Source organism: Ischnura elegans, chromosome 4 (genome assembly GCF_921293095.1).
Source record: "Ischnura elegans chromosome 4, ioIscEleg1.1, whole genome shotgun sequence".
In the NCBI taxonomy this organism is placed as follows: Eukaryota; Metazoa; Arthropoda; class Insecta; order Odonata; family Coenagrionidae; genus Ischnura; species Ischnura elegans.
In genome coordinates, this window is record NC_060249.1 from 68771022 (window position 1) to 68796293 (window position 25272).

At 39.0% G+C, this 25272-nt stretch overlaps 1 protein-coding gene across 4 annotated transcripts in view; it reads right to left on the reverse strand.

The window, feature by feature from the left end:
* The window catches only part of LOC124157651 (synaptotagmin 1), a 271133-nt gene that overhangs the window by 186127 nt on the left and 59734 nt on the right, over window positions 1–25272 (reverse strand). The window contains exon 1 of one of the 4 annotated variants that reach the window (XM_046532568.1): window positions 21232–22551. The exons of the other annotated variants lie outside the window; for them this stretch is intronic. The gene's annotated coding sequence lies outside the window, so the exon portion shown is untranslated. Of the gene's footprint in view, window positions 1–21231; window positions 22552–25272 lie in introns of those variants that run through there. 4 annotated transcript variants of the gene reach the window in all.

Here is a 25272-nt window from a genome sequence, read left to right on the forward strand (position 1 = left end):
AGTCTCTGATTTAAAAAAATACCAAATTAAGCCTTTGTTAAAAACAAGTGCCATAGTTTTATACCAAAACTTTGATTTTTATGTTTATTTCAATATGAAAAATTATTAAATATATTTAATAAATTCTAGCCCTATTGGAACTCTCTCTTATTCCCTAAACTTAAGTATCCCTTAGCAGATATTCGCTACGAACCCATGACAAGGGGTGATAGAATGACTTATTCCCCTTTCAGTTATTCTTGCCATCTGCCTTGATACCAGCGTTCGTCTCACCGTACAATGTGACGCAATCCTAAAGACAAACTGCAATAATTTTATCGATTAATGCGCTATCGAAAACTTAATATTTCAGAAATAAGTACGTAACATTAGACCTAGAACTGTACTCAAAATATTGGAAATAATATTAAATATAATCACTTTTTGATGTTCATCTAAGACTAAACGGAGGTGAATAAATACTATTCAGTAACATGATTAATTACGAACAGCCTATTCGATTTATTAAAAACAAGCATGCCACCTGGCGTTGCTCGGGAAGGATAGTTCCAATGAAAGTGGGAAACTTGGAATTCATGGTCACATGGCAGGATTTTTAGGTAAAGGAACAAAGCAGGTATGATGATGGTATTCATATTTGACAGCAAACAATGGAAAAAACTGTTTCCGTATAATGCGAACCGGATCAGCTTATACACGCCTCCACAACATTTAATATTATGCGGGTCCATACGTGAGTAGACCAAAAACTACGTTTGAACGTATTCCCCTTCAAAAAGATTTGCACCACGAGGATTAATATTTAATTGTATAATCCTTACAGGTTCTTCGGAAGGGTACTTCGAGAGTGTTAAGCGGTTTGCCTGCCCGACAGAATATCCTATCACAGACGTTGTATGACGTGACGTAACAAACGGTAATGAGAAAAAGACGAAAAGGCCGCGTCATACACAAGCAGAAGTAGCACTACAGGGTTTGGGAATATGAGATGCACCAATGTACTAACTTTGGTTGCAATCCATGCGGTCGTATGGAAACGCATAGCGGACAAACAAACAGATATGCTCTTTTATACATTCATACATAGATACCAATCATTATGTGGGATTTTCAAAAAAGTAAATAGGAGAAGGCACAATATTAGAATACTAAGCCAGATAAACACCACTGCCAAGGAATGGGGTTGCAACTGATCCAAGGATCCCACATTCATATCCCAATTGAAGCCTTCCACCGTCCCAAGCAAAATTCCCTAAAAACGAGGTTGCCCAGAGAAATGAACCCTACACCGACATTCAGATACGCGATAGATATATGGTATGGATAGATGAACAGAAATGCAAAACATTTGGAAGAAATACAACTTTATTAACTTAAACAGCTTTTAACATTTCAGAACCCTCCCTAGATGACCTGCGGAGCTCTCCACTTCCACCTCAGTGGGTATTTACTCGGCCCTCATCACTAGCCCGCGGTGATATAAGGAACACCCACCATCAGCAACCCCATGAAAGCATTCAGGTACCCCTTGGCCGCGGGTGGGAGTCCGCAGAAAATTGGAAAGGACGGGGAATGAAAAGAATGGGGTGGGTGGAGGGTGGACTGTTGAGTGAATTTACGTCACCGGAGGAGCAGGAAGGAGAGCCCTTCAAAAGGTAGAAAGAGTTCCCTTTCTCGTATATTCTGCGGAGCGAATCAAGTCCGGTGGAGAAGGATCTCTAGTTAGCGGAGGTGGGAGGAGTTGTAAAAAAATAAAGACCTTCTTTGTAAAGATTGTCACTGAAAAAATATCCTTTTCTGTTTATTTTCAATCTCGGATGATGAAATGAGGTGAGAGAAGTCTTAATCTGCCATCACAAAGAAAGGTATCTCCAGATTCTCTCCTTGCGATGAAACTAAGCTGCTAACTTGATGTATTGGTTATGCTGTAAGATTTAACTACAGACTACTATTAACGCTTCTGCAAAGCAATAAAAATGTTCTTCGGTGAATGAGCAAAATTATGATTTAAAAATTACTGCCTCTAGTTAAAAGTAGTTTAAACTGTAAAATTCTACAGACTTTTCAATTATTTACTACATAAGTATACGTAACACTACACCAATCCCACCGAAGAGCCTGGTTAACGATTTTCAGCTTCTGCTAACGCGACCAAGACTGAAACGGCAAAGTCCCACAGCATAACGCGATGTATCTGATTGGCTCAGTACAACCATAGCATTTGTTTTCTTGCCAGTTACCTCGATTGAGAATTTTACTTTCGTTAAATTTAATGCCTCCGAAGAAGGAGAAGTTTCAAGAATTAATAAAACATATTCATTAGTATTTCATTTGCTAACTTTTTCCACTAACCACTATAATAATGCAGTTGCAGTTTCAACATTGACTTCAAGTTTCCGATTACTACATAGCAACTTCAGTGTCTCTCCTATATATTTACCATAACGTAAAAATACTGCATCAGAGTTGGACAACCATTATCTATCGAGCCCATTGGGGAGGTATTGGGGGATGGACTGTGAAGAGGACCCCTGACGGGAAAAGAGATTTGGAGGCGAAGTGGAAAAATACAAATACGATAATGCCTCCATTTTTGCGAGTTACGTCAAGGAGGAGAGAGGAATAAAAAAGAGACGGATGTTTTCGCGTAGCGGCTGGGAAAGCGATTTCATACTTCCTCTGCAGTATGTGCGGGCGGTCTCGACCTTACCGTCGACAACGACGGGAAATATGCTATCGGCCGGATGTCCGAGGAGACGTGGATCGTGGCGGGGAAGTCTGTTGTGGGTAGGGACGAACGGCGAGAAAATGACTGCGATTTCGTCCGCAAAAAATAGCAATTTCGTGGGAGGCGAAAAACTAATATTTCGCTGATCTCCGAGATGGGATGAGTAGGGATGATAAATCATTTCTCTGACCTTGGATTATCAAATGTTATAAATTCTTTTTTAATAAATCACTACCTAACAATGATAATGGATAATTTTATTTGTGACATATTATTCAAGTACATTGATATTACACTGATGGTAAAACTCAATCTATGAAACGGAGATTCGTAAAAAATCTATTGTGAAATCTCCATGTCGAAGCACATTAGACTTCCTTTGTATCAGAATGAATATTGTATGATTGATAATAATTATATAAATACATATGAAGGTGGTATATTAAAAATTCTCTTGCCCTTTATAAATCATGCACGTAAAGGTGGTATGTAGAGTCGGTAAGGAGTAAAATTAAGCTTGGGGCAGAATGCATGTCGGGTGAAATAAAATAAATCTGATCTCTTGTAAAACACTTTTAGAGTGGTGTGGCAGGCTACCATGGTGATGTAGATGTAAGCTGTAGACGAGAAAATACATAAAAAATATTAGATTTTTACTTCTCACATGTTGTGTTAGAGCTGATTTGATCAGGACCGCTGTATCTCCAACAAAGACACAGAGACGCATTGTGAGCACTCGCGGCGGGAAACTACGCCTCCGCTCCTACGTGACCTTTGACATCTAACATTAGACCTCGACCTGACGTGAGGTCATCCCTCATCCCACGCCCTCTTCCTCACCTCTTTAGATTCCGTCCGTGGCATTATTGCCTAAACGATATCACCCACCAATTTCCTCTCTGGCCTCCAGGGTGTATGATTCCACATGCATTTCTTCCCAGGCTTATCAATTATGTACCTTCCTCGTGGAAATTTCAATTTTTGCACTAAATATTACACGATATGACGATGTATATGAATTTATTTTAGGAATAGTGGGCGTGGCAGACATAATCATAATTGCTATTTCCATATTAAGCACTCGACTTCAGGAGAATAACTCGTCAGCTCTAACAGTAAGTCCGCTGATATCCGATCTAAGTATATGTAAACAGACCAATGTCGAACCAAGTCCTTTCAGGTTTAAATAGTTAAATAGGTGGAACATCGCTATAGAGCTAGCTCTAACCAAGACTGAACCCCTGGATACTTATTTATCAAGACAAAGGAAAAGCACTGCAACACAAATTTTAAGCTGCGAGGAATATTTACTTTTTTAACGCATTTCTTATGCCAATTTCTTCAATATTTTCGAGGAGACTGGCAAAGCGAAATAAAAGAGGCGGCCGGTGCGGTTTTAACGAATCTTGGTTGAATGCTTCATCACGGTCTGATACGAACACCGGAGAGAGTTGACTGCGTCAATGGTTCTCGACGGTTCCCATGGAACTGGACTCAACTTTGCGTGCCTCACTCAATTAGCTTGGAGAGCTCTTTCCTCTATCTCTTTGTGTCCTTAGCTACCTCCCAAAGTGAAAAGGCGGCATTGTGTTGCGGGGGAGGCAGAATTAGCCCGCAGCTTTATTGGAATATCCAATAGGAATGAGATACGGCGGCGTCAAATATCTTTTCCTCGTTCGTCGACGCACTCCGATGCATGAAAGGCTGACCAAGGTGCTTTTGACATTTTCCTCTAAACGGCGACGTCGGATTAATTTAAGATAAAACGAATGGATTCCTCCTATTCGAAAATTATTCCGCGTTCTTATCCTACGTATTTTTGTACAAATTAGGTTAATTCGAGTCCTTTTCATAAAGGAAGAAGGGAAGCGCTTGCTATATCCAATTTTTATGAGAGGAGAATTTTACAGCCAACGCTGAACACTAGAGATCAGTTCAATACAGAATAAATTTTAATGTAGTATTTCAATCTCATTTAAAATGTCTTATTTAAAAAAATATATTTGTGAGATTTGAGTACACGCTATTTTACAAATTATTATGTATCTAAATATTAATTCAAAAGTTTTATAATGTCTTTCAGGAATCAAATATCCCCTGCTAATTTTAAAAAAAATTTCATGGAACAATATTTATTTTTTGTGGATGCACGGCAAAGTTTAAAGTCATATTTATTCAATTGTAAACAGTTGAAAGCAAATTAGCAGATATGCCTTGAGCCTTATCCGACTCAATGTTGACTAATTTTGACGTCAACCCTTTTTAATATAAGTGCTTAATCATTGAAATAAATTCACTTTTATCCATTTTTATAATAAACTGTTTTTTTACTTAAATCAACAGCAACAACGAAACAATAGGATTGATCAAGTTAAAAACCCTAACATCTAACTATTTAGAATTGCATCTTATTATGAAAACACCGTATTTGATGTTATGAGCTCAATCTCTCGGAATTTGTAAAGTCTGATAAAACGACCCTCGTAGAAACGGCGACACTAAGGAACTAATGAAACGAGGATAAAATTTTGCAGCTCTTGAAACTCCATTTGTGATCCCTGACTCTTTTCTCAGTTATTTCATAAAATTTAAAAAATGCATGAGTAAACCGATTATTCGGTTACATTAATACACACAACTGATGCAACCAATACTTATATAGATATATCTCCTTTTTATTTTGGTCAGTGCTGCTAAAAATGAGCCCTTTCTTTGGCAATTAATTATACCAAGTAACTTAAAAGCATCAAAAACAATAATATATGAATCACCTTTCCGCTTACTCTCTTACTCCCTTTACGCAACCTTTACCTATTACAAATCATAAGCTGATTCACAATTGTATCTCTTTGTGTTCCTGAAGATGATAATGCAAACACTTACAAAAATCATGTAGACATTCATCAGAGAGCTGAAAACGGCAGACTTTAGTAATCATACCAATGTATATTTTTGTAATCCAACATTTAAGAAATCTTCCTTGCGGAGTAAAAAATAAATAAAAATAGCTGCCCTATGACGGACTCAGGAAAAAATATTGATTCGGTAAAAATAGAAATACACCGATTAAGTCCAGCAATGGGCTCGATTTCCAAAAACTCTCAATGCCAAATTTAGAACGCACATTGAAATCCCAATCGATGCTCAGCAATCTCCTAGAATACTCGCACAGAGAGAAACCGCAGACAGAAATAGACAAATTTTGGAGCACTTTCGGATACTCGAGCTTCAAAATACAATTTCGACACCTGAACTAATGGTATCACGTCATTTTGAGGCAGATGACCGAAAATATCTCTTCCATTAGTAGCTGAGTGCCACGTATTTACGCAGGAAAATTAGCCAACTCACCGACTGGTCTTTTCCACAAAACATCGTATTCAGTAAAACTCGTACCACGAAATATTGAAAAACTTGTAATATGATATCCACATTACCAAAATGAGAGGCTCATTTGTCATGATTATAAGATTATTTATCCAAAATTAAACTTGCTAAATGAATATTTCCATCAGAAAATCGATGAACAAAAATTATTTAACTGATCGGCGTCACCGATTTTGGAAAAATGCAAGAAAATTAATATTAGAAATACGATAAAGGAAGGATAAACGTTGTCTAAAATAATTTATTTTCAAGAAATTCCCATCATATCGCAATTTTGTGACAGTTGTGATACAAAACGCAACCAAATATTGCAAGCAGGGAAAATGACAAAAGAACAACACATCTGAAGGAGCTTACGAATTGAGTGAACTCAAGAATAAAACCCATGAATAAAATACTCGCTCACAGAAATGGTTTCATAGATGTTTATTTTCTTCAATAAATGGGAATAACGTTGGACATATCCTACCAGGGTTGACGGTGAAGTCGATGACCTTAGATGAGGGTAATTGTTCAGTTGCTCGAAGCTGTCGTACGTAAGCCCCCTATACCCGGAAATCCTGAGGTAGTATAGGCACGTCGCGTTCCTACGCTGGAGAAGCGACGATATGTGAAATTCCATTCGCACCTCAAGCCAAAACACATGGAGGAAGGGTTACAATGATTTCGGGGGGAAAAGGGGGTGAGGACGCTAGTGGGGGGAAATGATATGGAAGAGAACGCTGGAATACGCAATGAGAGAGTCAACGTGTCCAGAGCAAAGTTATTCAATTCAACCGACGCCAAGATTAGTCGCCCTCAAACACGAGAATCTGGCCGATTCTCTGCATTTGGCGTGTTCGCGAGAATAAAAACAAAATTTTCTCCGGAAATATTACGTCCCACACGGGTAGGGGCTTCACCTATACTTCGCCGGAAACATCGAAATTCGTTAAAGGTTAAAAAACAATACCTCTGGCAATCATTTATTATGAAATTTATACGCGAATTTCAATTAAAAATTTCTGCTTGGTAAATAGAGGGTGTAGGAGGAATGAAAAAAAAATCCCTTCAGAGAGTTTTCCATAAATTGATGTGATGAAAAAAATTGGGATTCGAGTATTAATTTTTTTTAAGCGAAAGATAAATTCGCGGTAAGCGTTTCAAACAAAGTTTGTTGCCCATAAACGAGGAAGAAAATAGCCATTGCTTGTCTCAAGAAGCGTTTGGCACATGGCTATTAAAACATCCCAGAGAAAATGGAAATAGATAAAAATTACTCGTTACATTACAAGCCTTATAATAAAGCCCATCTTTTTTCTGATTGTTGAATCCCTACAATAAAAAAGGAGATGTAGTCATAAGGCATCAGAGTAGTACTAGAAGATCTAGCAGTTTTCTAGCCGATGCGTCAGCAAAAAATAGTCTTTAAGAAATATAAACCAAAATGTGTGACCTATGTTTGAGTAAATATTTCATGATGCAATTGCACAAGTACTGTTGCACCTCGAGCAAAGAGGAAAACTAAAGTCACACAAAACTGTCCCATTGCTAAAAAAAAGGTCAAGTGAAGAATGAAATCGCGCGAGCGGTGTCAGTGATTTATCACAGAAATTGAAACAAAAAAGGGGTGTTCGACGACTAAAAGAAATGTGCGGAGCCAGAAAAATTACGATACCGCGGGTACGAGGAATGTAGCTTGAATAATTGATACCCTGTTCCGAGAGTCAATTGATGGGAGGGAATGTGAAGCGAAGGCAGTAGCCGACCGATATCGATTCATTAGTTTCCATGGCAACGCTGACATCACACATTGTCTGAAGAGAATAATGGAAGGAGTGAGCGAACGGGAAAAAGGTAATAGCGAGCAGCACCTGCTGGAACTACTTCCGGACTAGCAATTTCATGGTGACTGAAGAAATTCGTATCAAAGAGCTGGTCGGGCCAGACTTTATTCCTGTAAATTTCATGAAGAAAATATGCTTTTGCAATCGAAGATGGGGCCACAGCTCAAAACCAACATGTTCAGTTACATTATGGCTATTCTTGGAAACGAGAATGAAAAGCATGATCGTCGCAATTCAATTTCCTATGATTATATAGGCGTAAATCTAAGGTAGTAAGCGGCCGCACTTGCCACACCGTAGGTACTCGTTCACTCCGACAATTTGCCAACTCAAAATTTTGCCATAAATTTAGTCCTTATTTCACAAAATTTTGGTAAGATTGCTACCCCAAAGGAGCATTTAAAATTACAATATTTTCTGCATAGTTTATTTTCATTGAGTTTGGCCCTTTATTTACGAAATTAGTATAAGATTAGACCTTGGGCAAGCTTCTAAAAATACAAAATTTTCTAATTGGAGTCTTTTTTCCTCGTCAAAATCAACTCCTTGTCTTTGCACTGAGCAAGTTTCAACTGGTATAAGCTTTTTTTCTGCATTATTAAGCGATTATAAATTGATTTAAAAAACTATTTATTCAGATTATTATTTTATGTTCCTCAACATCATTTTGTATTTACGGTATTCTTTGAGTTATTTCACTCATTGAAGTCTCCCTATAATGACATTCAATAATGTTTATCGGCCAAATTTACGATACTTAATCTATAGCCACCAAAAACCTTAATACAGCTGAATTACGATGATTTTAGTAAACGTTGAATCTCTTTTTCAAATTATTACTTCACGCATTTACATCATGACTAGGCTCATCTATGTTACGAAACTGAGAACAGATTATGATGGACACGACAGATATTCCAATTAATAGTAAAAAGCATTCCTTTGATCTTATTCAATGTAAAAGGGAAAACAAGATGAATAGTCGGAACAACATACGAAATCTGAAACTGAGAACCAGAGTTTACATCCATTATTGATAGTAACGGGCAACCTTAACATTATATAAAGAATTTTTCATGGAATTTTACATATTCTTCACAAGAGAAGACGCTCACAATCTAATATTTTTGTCAAGTTCTAACAAAACTTTAATAAATCCAAGTTTTAATTTTTTTGAAGTTTCTACAAAAAAGTAACATTTTAGTAATAATTCAGTATAACTAAGACTATCAAGTAATAGTGCCTCTCCATCCTGTATTCTGTCACTCCCAACCTCGCTCCTATAAAATTACATTTTTATACTACTAAGCATCTTGTCTTCATCCATCTAAAAATATCCAATTAGTATGTTAGGCCAAAATAACCAACCTAAAATATTGCTTTTCCTAAAACCCTAAAATATTTGACACACGAGTTTTAATTTTTTAGCATAGATAAAAAATACCATATTTTAGCAATACAACTTAATTAAAACTAATCGTGTAATCAAAAACCGCAATTTCAACAGTTCAAGACGTAAGTCAGATGAGTTCCTTCCTGTAAACGCGACCCATGTGAAAGCCAAACGCTTCAAATGAAAGTTCTTTCCTCCATTTCCGCCAGGGTGAAGAATACTTCTGCGGTCATTTAATTTGTTACGCCTTTATTTCCGGCAGTGCCTCTAATCTCTACGTTTTCTGACCCAAGCCACAATCACTCACGTAGAATTCTCGCCCTCCGTTTCCCACGTGTGCCTAATTTTTGGCTGAATAATCTCTTTCTTGGCCATTACCCTTTTCAGAAACGCTAAAAATATTCTCTCAGCTTTCCACAAATAATATTTGCTTCCTTGGTGTCTATTTGTTCTCACCGCTGTGATATGATTATTGATTTAAAAATCATCCTTATTACTTCAATTACATTACACTAGCAGGCCACCCGGCGTATCTCGGTAAGGATTGTATCCAGAGATGTGGGAAACTTGGAATATGATCACACAGCTGGATTTTTATGCTTTCTTTTTGAGTTTGTCATGAGGCATGCCTACCCGGCAGGGTGTCCAACCGCAGAAGTTGCATGACGTGATGTAACCAACTATAATGAGAAAGCGACGCAAAGGACGAAACTGAAAGTATCACTACTGGGATATATAGCATAATATGTACCTATGCACTGACTTTGGTTGAAATCCGTTCCACAGTATGGAAACGTATTGCGGAAACACAAATATCCTTTTTTATATATATTGTTTTCAATGAGAGTTCGCGTTTTAAGGTCTTATGAAAGCTTTAGTCACCATATAAATCTTATTCTTTAAAAACGAAATTTGTACCTTGAATATAATTATAATTTCATTATCTTCCCACTAGCATGATATTTTGAGTGAGTTAGAGGACCAGATTCAAAACAAACCATAAAACCATTTGAATTATTTGAAGGTCATGACTTAGCCTTCGCGCCATCCATTGGCACAATGAGAAAAGTTGTAAATTAAAATATATATTAGTCTTATTGCTATCGATATATGTCTGACAGCTTCAGATACATAACATAATTCACAAGGCAATGGAACTAAAGACCCACTTGAAGCTAAAGAATAATTTTAGATTAAACGATAAGATAACAGTTCTTGACAAGAATAAAATGGAATGAATCAATGTAGTTTTGAAATTCGAAAGGATACTAAAATCATTACAGTTATCACGATATCAGGAGAGGTGGGCCGTATGGCGAGCTTAAAATAAGAATAGGGAGAAGATACGGGTTCGGTTATAAAAAACAGGAATAAATGCAGTTCCCAACTCATATTGTGACATTGGCATAATTTAATTACAAAGTTTTGACTAATTGACTAATTTAAATTATTACTTCTACGAAAATAAAATAATAACGATGAGGAACCGTCTGAGACTGCCATTCTCAAATAAATAAACTATCTCAGAATAATTCGCATGACAATAAATTAAAGATAAAAGGTCAAAATACATCCATGGATAATTGCAGAATTCATGTTTTTTACTTTTATTTTGGGATGCTTCCAAATCCATGTTCAATATTCGCACCTTTCTGATAAAAATGACATAAAATGTACATAAAATGCAAGGAAACTGCGTCACTTTAATGAATGTTCGCTTTAGATGCAACAGAGACTTCTAATATATCCAAAGGTATCATCCATTACCACAGCAAATGATGCAAAAAAATCCTGCCTCGAGGAATATGGTGCCATTAAATCGTTCCCTTTGTGAAGAAAGAATCCTTTTCGCCCGTTAACTACCCGAGATATCCAAAAAGATAACCCTGTAGAAAATCGATAGCCGGTGAGGAAATCAAAGCTGCGGAGCGAGAGAGACCCGTTGGAAGGCAGCCAAAGCACTTGAATAATCTTATGGCTGGTATAAGTCAAGCTTAATGATCGCAAGGAACAAGGCACAAGCAGGAATATCTACCGTAATCTAAGAAAAATGACATGAAAATATTTTTCTCTAGCCTTGAACCCTGCGACTTCTTTTTCAATGCTTTCATGAGAACGTTGCCTCATAACTGAAACATTCTTCGAATTTTTGAGAAGGCGTGGAGGAGAGAGCTAAGTTTCATCCAACATTTATCCCAACAGAAAAATCAGAAAAGGCCGAAATTTTTAACTTAGACTAAAATATGCAACTACCAGCAACACTGCACTTAGGCATGGAGCTCAATTTTCATTTGACGGGCAAAATGCATTTAAACATTTAAGTTTAGAAAAGGACACAATTTTATGGGCATTTACCAGAATTTCAACCATCACAAAAGCTAGGTCTACTGCTTATTTTAATAGTATGCAAAAAGTAATTGTGAGTAAGAGTAATGTCATTTATATGTCTGCTTCATAAAAAGCTCCAGAGATGTACACCACTCTGTGCCGACAATTCAGCTGATAGCAGTGCAGAATCCACAGCAAAATTTCATAGTCATGGAAGTAATCAAAACTGACGCGGATAAAGTGGCAACTAATTTTTGGGTATATAGGGAGCGTCCATTAAAAAATTATAAATGACTTCTCAACTTCACGTGTTTTTCCTCGTTTCCTTCGAGTAGCATCATTGAGCAGTTGCATTCAAATTCATTGAAAGATTAGAATCCGTTTGTTAACTAGAATACGCTATCATGACTCCAATAGTAGTTTTTTTTGCATTTTTATGAAAACATTCTCATACTAAGAGAGTCTCGTTCTTTCCTTATGCCCTTTTTTCTGCTCCCTAATACGTTTTCGCCCGTTCGTGTCCTGGCAAGGCGTCAGAGTACGCGGGCGAGAAGCAATTGTCCAGAAGGGAAGACGAGAGAGGTATGAGGGAAGATTGCGGGCCATTCACGCGTGGCGAATAAAAATTCCTTCGGGATACGAAAAATAATGGAAGCAAGGTCCATTCCGTTGATGGGCCGATAAAGAGGAGTTTGCCCCCGGTGTAGGAGGATAGAGGAGACAGAAAGTAGAGTTCAGCGCATTTATCTCGCGAACACAATCTCAGCTGAAGAGGTCATCCTCCGAGGTATGGTAAAAGCATCCCCAAGGAATGTGACATTTGGGATTCGTACATCTAGAGGAAAGAGAATTTCTAATCCGCTTGGAATTTTACAACAAGAGGGAAATATTAAAAATAACAAGGTATATGCGGAATTTTACTCAACAACCGACGAACTCCAGGACAATAATTATTGCAGACTAAATATACCAATAGGCTCTGGAAATTGAACCGAAACTTGGACATACATTTTAATGGCATTTGGGATTCATCCTGAGTTCGGTTTGATCCACTTCCACCCGCAAAAGCGGATAATTTTAAAATTACAATATTGTGAAGCCTTTATGAACCAGTTTAAAAATCATTTGGGACCCGTTTTGGGAAAATAATGTTAACGATCCAGAAAACTCTAAATGTTCAGTGATCCCATACGTCTTCATCAGATTTAGAGAAAAACTAATTATTCCCAATTCAAAGATTTTTTTTGGAATCTGAAATCACCAAAAATTTGTTTGCGGAATGCCTCACTTGTTTACACGGCCGTCCTCCAATACAAAACCAAAGAGCTAATAATCTATTAATGCCCACTATGGCCATCTTGCGTCCGTGGAAAAAACTATTTTCCACATCCAACCATATATCTCTTTTATTTTCAGTTTTTATTGAGCTTGGAAATAGGCGAGGTGCGGTTTCAAAATTATATGCCCTATATTACTGTAAGAGACGTCAGTTCTAAAATACTCGAGCAATCTACGTGTGTAGCAAAAAGCTTATGGGTCTCTATCGTTTGAATGGAAGTACATACCTACATAATAAAAGAATGTTTTAAGCGGATCTTGTTCCCTACTATTTTCTAAGAAAGTTAGAAATCGCTCTTGGATAAAAAATGCTAAAATTGCCACCGTTTGACGCATCGAAGGCACCATAAAACAGAGAGAAGATACCATTAACGCCGAATAGGAACTTGGTTGCTGCCCAGAGCAATGTTAAAGCGGCAAACGCGCGGCGCCAGGCGCAGAGAAAGGAAATTAATTTTATTGCGACTCTCGACCGGGCTTCCCGATATTATCACGCGCTTAAGAGAGGCTTTATTTGGGCGGCAGACCTGTAACTTATAGACAAAGAAGGACATGCGAGCACTCTCACTTGATGAAGAAAACGCCAAGCCACGTTTAGACCATTGGGACCGCGGTTTCACTTCACGGCACGATATTGCAGACATTTGATGCAAGGCTCATAGATAACATTCCCTTATTAGGCACATGGTTTTCACAATAGCTCATACATATCATCAAATAATACTAGCCTTATTGCACTCGTTTTCAAAATCACAACTTTTTACCATTCCACAGTTATTTTATTGAATTCACAACTGATATTTATTATAATACCAGTAATTAGTGCAGGAATTTACCTGATTTCCTGAATTCATAAGGCAGCAAAATTTTTCAGTGTACCTCGAGTTTCAACGAAGTTTCCGCGATATTCGCGCTAAAGCCGGTAGTTAGAACCTTGAAGACATAAACAAGGCAATGGACGTTTGTAGCCGCTCACACGCAGCACCTTCATTTAACTAAAGCCTGAATCACACGATCATTTTTTACGTACAAGTTCGAGGAATTGCGGCAATAAGTCCTAACCATTGTTCGTTATTTTAACGACCTACGAATCATATTTTTCTCAGGATTAAAAAAAATGTCTCTCGGCACTCGTCACGCATTCCAACCATAAAATCCATTTTACCTCCCGTGTGAAGTGTGGGTATTGGCACCGTTTGGCATTAATAGCTCATGAAAATGCAGTCCCGCAGTGAGTTAAGCCAGCAAGTCGACGTTAAAAGTGATTTTGTACCCACACTGTCACAGATAAAAGAATAATTAAACAAATTTCAGACTACGAAGTGCACCACAGTTTCTGTTTTTGTTGAAAGAGATGGTATGAGTGGAAGGATATTTGTTTTCGATCACAATATCTTTTTGGAGTATTTACGAAGATTTTGAGGGCACAACGTGATAATTTTGCTGTCAAAGACGAGGCATAACGTATTTTTTGGCAATCTTTCAGAGGAAACTATTTCAGTTACTGAAATTCTCGTTAATCCAAGATTTTTTATTCCATCTTAAATACATGTACAGAATTTTATTGTCCAATACATGGCTCCGATTCGACACTTAAGCATTAACGTCAGTCCATTCCTTTTACCCATAAATAAAAATTTCTACATGACATTAAATGAGATGTTACACAAGGACAACCGCTAACTGAGGTCGTATAAGTGTATCAGTATTATTTTAGACTGCAAAAAAGGCAATAGACAAGTGCCAAACATAGTTTCAATTAATTTTCAAGAAAAATTCTTAATGATTTACAGCCTCAGAGTTTAAAAAAAAGTGAAAAGTGTGCAATTGCTTAGTCAAAATACTTTTTTCTCATAACTGCATTATCTTTTTTTGATCATTCAGTGCCATAAATGATTTATTAATGGAGACAAGCAAAAGTTCTTCCTCAATGAACAACGACCTAAGCAATTTACTGATAAGATATTACATCTCAAATAAATTCGATTTTCTTAAGAAACGACATATTATACAAGCATACGAAAGTAGATCTTTTTGAGAAAATATCAATTCATTCGGGTGACATGCACAAATATTTTGAAGCTGGCAGACTCAACAAAAAAACTCCATTTATGATCACATGCGCTTCTAACGGAGGGCGAACAATGCTTTCGTTTCTCAATGCCAAGAATAATAAGCGTTATCTTTCCTGATCTCTATCCTTAACGGCTTTGGGAAAAATTATATTGATCATACACTCTTGGACTGCTGCGTGACAATACGCCCACTCCATCAGCGGGGACACGCGTCACTGGAAACTGGAGTCTTATCGTCCAGCGTCATCCTCAGGACTGCTACGAAGGGAATATTTGGACCAGAGATACGGTAAATAATCCCACACTCCTCAGCTCCATTGTAATCCAATGAAAACACGCGAGGCTAAATCCAGCATCAGCGATAAGCATAGCAAAAGCACGGTGTTGCATATAAATTTCAATATTAATGTCATTACAGTTATTATAATTAACTGTTTCCACCACAGCATTTCCTAACAGAGTTTCATTCGTACCCCTTAAAAGTCCTCTTTTCACGACTTTAGACCAATAGGTAAGGAAGGCTCAAAATAATATGAAGCAATCAAAGGGAAACCACTCAACCTTACAAGAACAAGAGAAGCCACTGTGGACTTAAAAATAATTTGCAAGTACTGTCCCCATGGTTCTCTCTGAATATTTTTATAAAAAATATATTATAATTCATTTCCCCAATTTTTTGAAGGCAAGTATTTGGCACTTAATGTTCATAGGCATAACTCATTTCTCTTCATTACTATGAAAGAAATTAAAAATATTAAATCAAATTGATATTCTGCGATAAAAATGTCGTCTCCGTTACACAACACGTACAAATAGACTGGTAGGGCGAGAGGCTATGTAATTATGGATATAATTCGATAATATTTTGATAGGATAACGCTCACACAAGAGATGGTGTAATAGAAGACCGAAAAGTCGTATAACGCACCAAACTCCGCACAGGACGAAACACTATTTACTCAGTCATTATTCCTTTAATTAAATTCTTGTGCTAAACATACTAACTTTTTACAATTCTCACAGTTACAAATGTACAAAAACAGGTAAACTCATTAAGGTAATTCGTATGAAAACCCTGGAAAATTAATAATTGAAATATAGCTGATGTGATCGAGCAACTAGTGTTCATTCGGAAGGTATGGGGTAGAATTCCAGTCAAGGAAGATGATATTTCCTCTGCGGCATCTTTGCACTCACTTTTACCTTCTAGGAAGGTAGCTTTACGAGCGCGATAAAAATGTTCCCACTGCCAGCTGCACCCAACCGGACTTTGGTCGACGGTGAATTCCTGTGCCGACCTAGGCAAGAAGTCGTCATACATGCGAGATGCGTGGGAGATGACGTCTGCCGTGGCGAATGTTAGAGGCGACCTCGTCAAACCGGTCGCGCGGAACGGAGCGCGTGAAGTCACCGCTGATTTAAACCGAACGGGAGGTAAACACACCGCGCTAACAGAAGAGAGAGAAATGTTTGGGCAGGGAGCTGAAGCGATAAGCCATGTGGGTGTTTACCTTCTCCGCCTTAAAAGATCTTGCGTGGTGCGTTGCAGACGGTTCAGGGTAACAACTGTGTGGGCATTAATGCGCTGTAGGCTTCCGCGATGAGTAGTAGATGATCTCATGGTTTCCTCTGCCCTGAAGATGCTGGAGGAATTTCCTGTGAAATTATTGTCATCAAACATGAAACAAAGCGTTGGATACGAGGAAACAACGAGAGCATAAATTCTATGCCCCGCGTATGATTTTACTCATATAAAAGTTATTGGCGAACTATGATTTTTTTTACTTGAGAGAATATTGCTCCAAAAATATCGCTAATCGTATCTTGATAGCTATCTCTGAGAATCATTTCATTCATGTAAAATTTTCTCGTCGGGCCAATATGGAGTTCATGCTGATTTCTGATCAAGGTTTATTTCTGAGAACGGCTTTGGGATAACGACTGGTTGGGAATCAATGACTTCTCCCGGGTACGATTTCACTCAGATACAAATTTCAGGGGACCAATCCGTATTCACTGAGGATTTTTTAGAAAAAAGTTGTGAGGTATTCCATAGTGTCACTGGCTTTGTGTGACAGTGCGTTATTTCATCGAGATGAATGCTTTTATTACTCTGAATGATGATTATTGATGAAATGAATGTTGCATATTCGATTTTTGTAAACTCCTGAGCAAAAGGTTTGGAGATAAGAACTGGTTAGATATCGTTGACTTTGAGTGGTTTCATAAAAGTACATTTCACTTTTTTCACCTCTGCCATTTTTGTCTTTATTTTTCAGGAAACATATAAGAAAAGCCCCTGAATAATCATCAACGACTTACGAAGCAAATGTCTTTGAGCAAATTCCACAGCTGAGTCAGTTTAAATCTTGGTTGATTTCTGAGCATGCAGTTGGAACATAAATAACTGGTTTCTGAGATTTCACTGAGCGATTATTAGGCGAGGAAATAATAATTTTAACAAATAGTTTTGTTAATCTCTCGTTTTAATGTATACCGGGACTAGCCGCGGTGATAACTTTTACGGGAGTCACCCGCAATGCACAATCGTGCGAAAGATCCACAGAGAAAAAATCATTCGCCTTAACCGGTCCGGTAGTGTCCGCAAATATCCACAGGGAAGAATGAAGCCTCGGTAGCTTAACTGGCTAAAGCACTTGACCGGAAATCGGGGGATCGGGGTTCGTATCCCGGTCAAGGCGAATGAGTTTTTCTCTGTGGATCTTTCGCACGATTAATCTCTCGGTTCCTCAAGCATAAATGCTATCTCATCTGATTCTATAAGGTTAACTAAATGCTGATTAGGGGAACCTCATCTGCGCAGCCTGCCATCAATGTCCCCATACGAGTGAGTAGCTCCAGCTAGTGACTGGAAAAGAAATTTTATGTTTATAATTGGGGACGTTATACCAATACATTTTAAGGAGCGGCCTCAATTACTACCTTACCTGATCGCCATTAGGATGCAAATAACTTCAATTATTGGCCACTTTGCCAAATAACAACCCTTCAGAAACGAAAATCAATGATATTAAATATTGTTTTTGATGGCATATAATATTTGGTGAATAAAGAATAAAATAAGCTCGACGTATGTAACTATTATCCCTCACCATCACAACTTTATCCACAATAAACCTATATCTGAATGCCCATTTATCGTGCTGACAAGGGGCAAAGTAATGCGGCTGAATGCCACCGGGCAACCTGCTTTCCGTTGTCGAAAAGAAAACGCTCGCATTCACTGAACGATCGAAAAGGGGACGAGCCCGCATGAGGTAAAGGGAAAATTGAACGCCGACACGCCCCTAGCCCATACCAATTCCATAGCGACAGCGGATACCATTGAGGCACACCCACGCTGATGGGAACCGGTAGGGGATGTGCTTCTCTCCCTTTCTCAACGAGCCAGCGTACAGAGCATTCACTCACTTATTGATACGAAGCGAATGTTCATTTGAATAGATGAGCCGGCGTACAGAGCATTCACTCACTCATTGATACGAACCGAATGATCATTTGAATAGAAGAGGGTAAAGCTCTCTCCGCACAGGACCACGGGCGTGAGAATATCGAGCAATCAGAGGGGGACTGGTTCCATTCCTAGTGCAACCTCTCGCACTCAGAGGAAATTTTTGGAAGTGTCCGCAGGAATTCCGGACTTTGAACCCTAGACCTAAACACGAGCGGATAAGCACTTCCCCACTAGGCCACCACAATCTGTAATATATTCCCATCGACAGGCTTTCAAACAGTCGACTGTCACCTAATTTTGACTTCAGTTAACATTTTATTTTAAAGCAAATCAAAATAAAGTTGCTAGATGAGGTGCACACGTTTTATTTTTATCACCATTCCCATGTTAAGATGCGCCTTTTATTCACCTTTCGTCAATACGACTATTCTAAACTCAGTTGTTCTAAATTCCTTTGCAAACAGATATGCTTCTTGTTAGAAGATGTCCGAAGGATTCATGTGGGACTGGAACCCGGGACCCTTTGATTAACAGTCAAGCGCTCTACCCATAAGGCTATCACGTTTCCCGCATACACACATGCGAGGCTGTTTGGCTTAGTCCCGTTTTTTCGCAGACGTGTCTGTTGCGGCCCGCTGACGGTGAGATAAGACACTCATAGCAGGAAAAGACGTGTCCATCACGAAGACCGGAAAAGAGAGATAAACGATGCCAGCAAACTTTGCCTTCCCGCCAAAGACGCGGTCACTCCAAACATAATTATCACGACCAAGTTCACGAACTCTTATAGTGTTTCCTGATGGTGAGGTAAGATAACATTCTTTCCCATACATAACTGCATGGAACGAGTAACTCAAGGTAACACGGTCAAAAAAAGGCTGTCTAGCATGTTCTACAGTTTTTATCGGCAAACTATAAAGGCTTCTACTCAAATGAAATTATTTGTAACACGGTTGTTGTCGAAACATATGTCAGACGATAAAAACTTGCGGAGCGTTCAAAAGGGCATTATGTTTTCTTGCACCATCCACACGTCTCCATAAATGTCACCGGTTAGATTGAAGTCGGTAACTTCATATGAATTCACACTCACAACGCATTTGTATTATGAATTTAGTCCTCCGTGAAATAAAACATTTGACTGGACCGAGATTCAAACCGGATCTAGGCCCGATTACTGTGCATGTCAAATTATTTTTTATGAAAGATTTTATTAAAATAGGCTTAGATTCTTCCCATACTCAAAGCAACGGAAAAGATAAATTTTCTCATACTGAATACAACACTGTTTTCAGTACAAAAAAAATAACCAGCTGGATGGCCTAACCTATGACAAATTAAAAATAGTCAATATGGATTCCCGTATTTCTACTCCCGTAGCCTACCTCAACAGAGATAATTTACTCGAATGACAGCCTCTACTACATCAGATACTACTTCGCTGCCAACTGAATGAAGAAAAATTGCTTAATGGACTATTTTCAGTCCACTATTCTTCCTTATAATCGTCATTAATAGCCCTTACAATCAGAAATCGTAACCGTCTACTTACTATATGCAGATTGCAGATCATTCGCACTTAAATAAAACTCATAGTAAGCTTTCGGGTTTTGATATCATTAAAAAGTCCGACTAGGAAATCGCTGTCGAAGAAAAAGTTCCAGATGGGATAATATTTTATCAAAGAAATCGTTCATGCAATACGGCATGCCCCTGTCAATACAATGTAGCTCACGAATCTACGCACTAGCACCGTAACCTTACCAAAATTCTTACTTTCTGAAGAGTTTTCCCAATATTATCATCGTATAAGTGAATGCATTTTTAATTTTAATTCTTATTTGGTGATAACAGTTTCAAGCGTCGTTTCCTACCAAAATACTTATTTCCAGTCTATTCCGAAAACGCAAATTTAAACACCCAAGTATTTTCTTTAAGCTCGCGGTATGGCTAAGTCACCTGAGTTTAATGATGATCAGATGGCATTTATTCATTCATAGTTAAACAATTCTATGATTGACTTCATCTCTTAATTCCTCCCTTATCCAGCTAGTTCCTTTGGTTTCCGGAAGATCTTCTGCCTATTTACCAGCTTTATTTGCCCCTAGTACTCATCTATTGGCCTTCCAGCAGATGGCATACGGACAGAAATTTCCACCGTGAAGAGATAACCATGCCCACCGTGTATGAATACAATGAACTTGCACCATAAAATCTCTTCAGTAAGGCCGTTTAACGACTGCATTCTAGACCGGTATGAAAACCCTAATTCTTACATTACAGTATTCCCTTGACGTTTTGGGAGAGTGACTACGCCATCGTTATCAAACAGCTAGCGTATAACATACGGACTAACAATTCTACCAGGAAAATATGCGCAGAGGGTATGAACTTAAGAATACAATACACTTGTACCGCGATAAAAACTCCTGTCAATCCCGTCAAACGAATCTAACGCTGTCTAGTCCGCAAAACGCAAAACCTTAGATCACAGTCCTTCACGCTTTCACAGTCATCAAATAGTGAACGGTTTCCATACGGATTAGCATTTATATCGCAAATATAACCTGCGCAGCGGATTGTAACACGTGCAACTTGACTAAACACTCCTTTTACCCCGTCCCGTCAATCGGAATCACGCCCATTTCCGATTACATCGAGTAACAAAGCGAAAGACTCACCGATTCACACTTCGGCCGCGGCGTCACCGCCTATTCCTCACGCTAAGAAGCGTCGCTCCGAGTTCAAACTCCTCCCGTAGAACAGGGGTACACAGAACACAAGAAGAAACCTACGTTGGAAGACCGTCTGGGGTCACGAACGGGACGAGATAGCGCGATCACACCACCACACACGATCACACTCGGGATAGCTGCGCCTTGGACCGGGCGGGGGCGTGCGGAGCGCACTTTGTTTTTGTTTTGTTCCGTCAGACTCCTCTCTCCGTCACCGGCGGTCTTGGGTAGCGGAGATGCGGATGAATTGCCGACAAGGATGGAGAACGATTAAAAGGAATAGGGGATAAGTCTCCCGTGGACGACCACCGAAATAGACCAGATAGACGTACTTGTTATCTTTCTTCTTCTCTTCAGATCACTTGTCTTCCACTGTAGATGATGGGGTAGAGGTATTAGGGGATAAGAGGGATGTGAAAGGCTGGGAAACACTATGAAGCGCTTATTTTGGATCAAGATGAGTGGGACAATGTTATGAGGAAAAAACTTACGTCACTCCAACTTTCTCTCATTAATTTCAGGGAAGAAGCCGTTATACAAGTCTACCGATGAAGATGTGCACCAAGGGATTATTTCTAAAGCACAAGCACATATGACATGAGCTTAGGGTTACCAGGGAAAGGCAATGATCTTCGTCGGATCAAGGTTTAGTTGCTCCCAACTCTTAATCAGAGACAAGTGTATAGGATCAGGCAGAAATGTTAACACAAAGGAGGAAAGGGTTAATTTATCCGCTTCGTGCAAGGATTATCGGAAGAAATTCCAATATTCTCGTCAGGGGTATGCTAAGTTTGCTCAAGGGCAGGTGGAGGATTTTAAGGGGATGCTGGGGAAGGGAGGATTAAGCTAAGGGAGGGGAAACAAAAGGGACGAAAGGGAAGGGTTATCTTCGAACACGGGAAGGTGAATGTAAGAATCTGGTCAGCGGTAACGACACAAACACTCAAAGGGCATAGGGTCAAATCCGGACGAAAACACAATCCAAAGCACTAGACTGCTGAAACTTTCTAGTAGGTCCTTCACTCTAATGAGCCCTGATGATTCCAAACACAGAGAAACAGTTTGGTATAGCCCCTTTCATTCTTCGAAAGCGATGAAACACAAAAGAAAAACTGCCGCAATCGTACGCGAAATAAGGTTTCGACGCCCGCGGAGTCAAAACGGTGTTTTCCCGCTTTCCGGCCGACTCAAACACACACTCTCCGCCGCTAAGAGTTTCACGATAGCACAGCGCGCGCGACCTCAAGTCCGTGCGACCAATGACTGAACTCCTCTGTTCCGACCACGGCCCCTCTCCGTAGCAAAGGCTCACCAAGATGGCCGCGGCGCGTCCCGCGACACGACGGGTGGAGGAGGGAGAGGAGAATCAGGAGAAGGGAGGGAGAGTACGGTGAGGGGAATGAGGGGAATGAGGGGTTATTAGGGGGAGGCAGAGAAATCGATAAGGGGAAAAGGCGAGGGAGGGACAGAAGGGAGGAAAAGAACGTGGAAGGCAATGGTAGGAATGATACACTCATAGTGCACTTCTCTCTCGACATTGGGACGCTGAAGAGAAGACAGATAGATGGTATTAATAGAAGAGTAAGAAAATATGGACATGAGCAGGGAGCTACACGACGGAATTTGGTATTTCGTTAAGGCCGTTTTACACGGGGCATGTCAATGCGCAGTTTATCAGTGAAATTATTTTTGAAATTGTGAGATTGCGAGCTCGGAATTAGAGCAGGGGCTATTTGGCCATCACATCCATGCCTTCTTGTATTCGTTCCAGCAATTCACCGCTTTACACGACGCAATTTTTACTTCGCCTTCGTACATACGTCTGAAAACGGTCTTTAGACATTTTAGTTACTTCGTTAATCATTTTTACTTAATGTTACCGTGTAATATGCTCGTGGTTCTAAACGTTTGATATATAGATAAGAAGCAAATACCCCATTTAGTGGTGAATATCGATCTGGGTCTAAATACTATCGTATGTAGCGGAATGAATGGTACATAGTTGGAGAGGGAAGGCTCCTGCCATATGATTGAACGTGTTATTGAGGTAGCTCCGACAGATGAGTGTATATCGGGGGAAAATACTCACCCTCTGCCATACACCCAACAGGTAGCCTGCAGAGTATTGTGTAGATACATATGTCTCCACTCTATAGCTATGAAGGTCCTAAAATCCAAAAATCGTGAGTGATTTTCAATTTTTTTGTAGCTGCAGAAAGCATTCCTTTAAGTACCGTAAACTGAATTGTCCTAGATTTATTATTCGGTTTCACATCAACTCCCTTTGCCAGCATATCATTTTTGACCAGCTAAAGAAATAAAAGTTCTGTTTAAAGGCTCTAGTTGTTTAAACATTAGATCACCTAGTGATAGGCACTTTTACTCTCGGCATTATTATTCCTCATGAAGTACATTCTCCTGAGATTACCTGAAAGAGCAATTGGATTGAAGAGAGTTAATTTATGCATACGTTTTACGGAATATATGTACAGTAAAAAGTCAATGACTAACTAACTATAGCAAATATTCTTCGTACACATGTGCGTTTTAAAAGCATTAGTACATTAAACATCAAACCGATAACATCCATTTAGATTTACCAAACATAATTTAGCGGGGAAACGTACCACAAATGCATTTTTTTACGTGATAATGCATTAAGTGCGAAAATATGTAGGAGTATTGAACAAATGCCGACTGTTTGTACAACGGAACGCTCTGCTGAGATAGAAGAAAGCAAAGAGGATAGGGCGAGAATAAAGCGTTAAGAGCTCTAAAAATGCATTCATATATTTTTTCTTCAAAGCTGGGAGAGATTTGCAGGTATTCGGAGCACGGTTGAGGGGGGTCGGTTTCCCTTCAAATCTCACCCATTTCTCCATCCGAGAGAAAAGAATAAAAAAAACGGAAGGTCAAACCCGGGAAACGGAGCAAGCGCGGTGGGTTGCCACCCCTGCAGACCCCCACGAGGATCCTCAGTGAGTGTGGTTTTGGTGTGTGTGCATAATCCTTAACCTGCGCACAGCAGTTTTCTGGCTCGCTCTCTCCATTTGCCAACCCACATTTCACAAGAAAAGAAAATTGGGGTTTCTATTGCGGCTCCACCGAGGACGTATACAATAGCATGGTCCGAAATAACTCATTTTTTTATTTCGAAGTTGTAGATAATAGAGCGAAAAAGTTGCGAATTACAAATACAAAACAAAATAAATTTTATTTTTAATATGTTGAAATATTCCGGCCGCACATCAGCACTATAGTTTGACAAAATATTTTTAAATATTTTGTCAAAGTTTATTTCATTTGAGCGATATTTTTATAAATTTGATATTTTCGTAATGTGAGAGTTTGTAACGTCTTTAAATTGAGCCGCAAAACATTGTGCTTTACTTTGGTTTAAATCAGTTGATATCTTTCAGGGCGTAAAATTTTCCAAAATATTGAAAATTTCACATTTTTGCAGGCGCCTGGGTATGGCTGCGACATGCAGTGATACTCGGTCGTTAATATTTTAATCCTTGCATATTTAAATACGAAATATAATGGGGCGCACTTAAAATGCGTTAACCTAATCTTACACAGAGCAGAGCCCCCTCAATGATAAAATCTGTGCAAGCCACTAGATTCTATTAAGAAAGTATGGAATAGGATATTCATGAAAATTCCTAAATATGTTTGTCTGATTGTTTATTTTTTATTATTGTTTATTTATTTCCATACCTCCGAAAACAGCACCATTCGGCCTTTAAATCGGGGTTTTCGATAACATTTCAACAATCTAACAGGTATATATAGCCATGCCCTGGATAAGGTTAACTTACCCTGGCGGGACTCTAACCCGCGACCTTTAGTTTGGCAGGCGAGGACTTTACCCCGCCGCCACCGAGGCCGGCACTGTATAGCTTAAGAACATTTTCAACATTTTCCCGTATCTCAAATATAAAAAAATTGGCATTTGAGAATGCCAAAGTACAGTGTTGGAATTAT